This window comes from Corvus brachyrhynchos, unplaced genomic scaffold (genome assembly GCF_000691975.1).
Source record: "Corvus brachyrhynchos isolate BGI_N302 unplaced genomic scaffold, ASM69197v1 scaffold646, whole genome shotgun sequence".
NCBI classification, from domain to species: domain Eukaryota; kingdom Metazoa; phylum Chordata; class Aves; order Passeriformes; family Corvidae; genus Corvus; species Corvus brachyrhynchos.
Window position 1 is genome coordinate 250,800 of NW_008238401.1, and position 3,479 is coordinate 254,278.

The following is a 3,479-nucleotide window of genomic DNA, read 5'->3' on the forward strand; positions in this document are numbered from 1 at the left end:
TGTCTGTTCCTGTCCCAGGGCAGGAGCGGCGAACGGAGCGAGGGCCGCTCGCGTTGGGCTTGGTGAGTGCTTTGCGTGGCATCGCCCTCTCTTACACGCTGTTGTCATTAGTGTTGTTGCCATCACTGTTTGTTTTCTTATCTGGTTGCTGTTTCCAGTAAATTGTTATCTCAACCCGTAATCTGCAGTTTGTCTCTCACCTGAGGGGGTGGGGAGACGAGAGTGGCTGCGTGGGGCTCATTCTCCACTTGGGCTTAAACCACAGCGGGGTTATAGACTGCATCATTGTCACTGTGGTAGATAAAAATTATAAGCTTGAGGCTAAGGTCATAGTGCATGCTGATATGTTTAGGGGAAAACTCTGTGTTTAGGAAATGTGCCTGGGAGTATCAAGTCAGGGAGAGTGGCTCATTCTTGAAGAAGTTAAAACAAGAATATTAAAAATGTCTCATGAATGTCTGCGTGGAAATTCAACCAGAATCACAGCACCTTGTGTAATTTCCTTCTCTCTAGCAGTGCTGTGACTTACTGACATTATGGGAATATTGTAGTCAGGGTCCTCTTAGTGATTAAGGGCCCTCTTGTGATTGTCAATCCACTGTCATATGTGTAGATGTACTTTATGTCCAAAGAAGCTGCAACTTACATTAAAACATAAAATCGCAAACAAGGGAGATGGGAGGAAAGGATATGGGAAAACAGAAAAGTAATTCTAGGACAGTAGGTCGATTAATATGGGAGCTTGAGTGTTCAAGTCAAAACTAGGGGTTGAGACAAGGTTTAAATCAGGAGAAGGTAGTAATTTTATGATTAGGTAACCTGCTTAAATTAAGCTTGGAGGAAGTGTGGATAAGACATGCAGGACATGTGATGTTTGCAGCACAGTGTCAGGAAAATTAATCCACAAACACCAGAGGTTTATGTCTGAAAAGGAGACAGAGGGGTTCTGTTACTTTATTCAAATAAAGGGAGAGGCCATGGGGCATTTCCCCTGGGGTCTCTCAAATTTTTGGAGGGCACAGCCTCCTATTTATCCTAATTTCCCGGCTGCATTTCCCTCTCTCTTTCCCCATTGGCTGAGGTACTTGAGAGGTGCAGACTTCCCGAAACGTCTAATACCTAAGACTCTCTTCTAATGTATAAACCCCCCTTTATTTTAATTCTTATGGAATTTATGGTTCTTCTCATTGTTTCTTTCATCTCTCAATATCCAACTTCATTTATCAGCAGAGCTATAGTTTATTTGTAAAGACAAATCTCTTTCTTTCCATTCATCAATCAGTGGAATCCTTCCCATTGTTTCTTTTATCTCTCACTACTAGTTTTATCTTCCAGCAGGTCCACAGCTTGTTTGTAAAGGCAAGTCCTTCATTCCTTTCAACAGTATTTTCCATTCTTTCATTGGAAAAAGTACAGAGTGTCATTTATGTCCTAGTATGTTCTGCCTGGATGGTTGTTTAGCTTTTGATGGAGTTTGGCATCTGTTGAGTGTATGATACATGAGTTTACAAAGTGTAAACTAAGTAATTACACAGTGGCTTACTTAGACTGGTGATACTGCCTCAGCCTAAAATATGTAGAGCTTCTTCCAGTTGGTTCTGCTGGTTTCTAACACTTTTTTTTTTGCTAGAAAGAGAGTTCTAACATCTGGCTTTTTTTCTTCCAAGTATGCTGAAAATTTCAGGGTATTTGTAGTCTTCAGGTTTTCTTGTCTTCATACAGTTTTGAGTTACCTTGTTTCCTGATGGTGTAACTGGAGCTGGGGATAAAAATGATCATCGAAGACTGATCCATGTGTAGCTTCTCTCACCTGTGCTCGCAGAAAGCTAGGTCAGCCTGTTGATAGAGCAGTGTGAGCTCAGATTTTGTCACATCTGTGAGGTGAACCCTCACAGCTGAAGGACTGTGCCTTCGCCGTTTCTGGTCAGGGGCAGAAGCAGCCAGCTGGAGACTGGATAAAGTGAAGGGGAGCCTTCAGTCTTCTTTTTCCACAGGCGTAAGGGATCTGCATTAAACCATGTGTGCAAGCCCTCCTTGAGGGAGCATTGTGAGAACTTGGGGAGAGTTTCCTGCTGGCTCTGAGACAGCTACTTGAGGAAATGTATATTTCAAAGCATTTGGTTTTGAGAGGAGGTTGCAATTTTTCAAGTGCAAAACATCTTTTATCCTGGAGCAGATGGCTGGGATGTGTTCTTTGTGACTGGGGCAGGCCCTAGTGCAGGAGAGTGTAAAGCTGCAGGATTTATTTTCATCTGGGGTTGTCTGAAAATTTATTCCCTCAGTGCTGTACTTTGGTGAAGCTCAATGTCTGTTTTATTGCAGTTGCTCTCGCAAAAATAGGAGTAATATTATTAATGTAAACTTTTTGGAACTTCATTGTCATTATTTGTGGCATATTTAACTGGCAGAGGGAATCTACTGCTGTTTACAGTAGAAGAAATCCATTTGATTATTGCAGAGAGAACCTCATTAAGATTTATGCCCTCTTGATAGAAACTCTGAACTCCAGTATCTTCTGGCATTTGTTTGAAGTTTGGGGTTTTCTTTTTCTTTGTTTGTTTTTTGTTGTTGTTTGGGTTTTTTTTTAACTGTGGAAGATGTATTATTTTCTGTCTTTAGAATTTATCTTTTCTTCATCTCAGTAAGATTTTTGGTGGGTTGGTTTGCCAATCCAGGAACTGGTAGTTTTATATTTCTTCAGTAACGCTAAATGTGGGAAGTTTAAGCAGTTTGGAGTTTTTAGTTAATTGGAATTACACTTTTCTTCTAGGTTTGTGCAGAAAGGCTGTGGAAAGACAGAAGAATTGTTGTAAAAGTGTTATCACTGCTCTTCTTCTGTGTTGTCACTGATAAGGCCTTCAGAATCCAGGAATGCAGGACTGCACCTTTCTATTTAGGAACTTCTCTTTCCTTTAGATATTTTGGCAATTTGAACAGGCCCTTGTTTATTTTCCTTAAGGAATCACAATGTCAAGCTGAAGCCCAGCTTAATAACACAGGACTTAGGTATGTGTGTGATTTTGCAGACTTCATGGCCAGGAGCTGAGGAGGGAAGTGGGACCCTTTTATTGATACTGAAGCCACAACAGTATAAAATTCTGCCTTTGTGTGTGTCTTGGTTTTGAAAGACAGGTGTCTGCTAAGGAAGGCAGAAGCCTCCCTTGAAGTGGCAGATGTAACCCCCTTCCCTCCGAATTATTATAATTTTGAAATCAAGGGCTTTTAGGCAAAGATGTGGGAAATAGGAATAACAGTTCTTTACTGTTATATATCTATATGTGTATAACCAGTCAAACAAACAGCAATAACTCTGGCAGTAACAGCAAACAATCACAAACCCAGTGCCAGCCTTCTCGGCTGTCAGGCCCTTTCCCCTCGGGTGCAGTTCCGCTCGCAGCCGGCAGGGGCGCTGGCGGCTCCCGGTGAGCAGGGCAGGTGCGATGGTTCCCCCGCGGCTGCAGGGGGCGCTCCGGAGCGAG

The 3,479-nt window shown here is 42.3% G+C and overlaps 1 protein-coding gene across 1 annotated transcript in view; it reads left to right on the forward strand.

Moving 5' to 3' along the window:
- The window catches only part of LRP3 (LDL receptor related protein 3), a 37,546-nt gene that overhangs the window by 5,488 nt on the left and 28,579 nt on the right, over positions 1–3,479 (forward strand). The gene's annotated exons all lie outside the window — the stretch shown is intronic.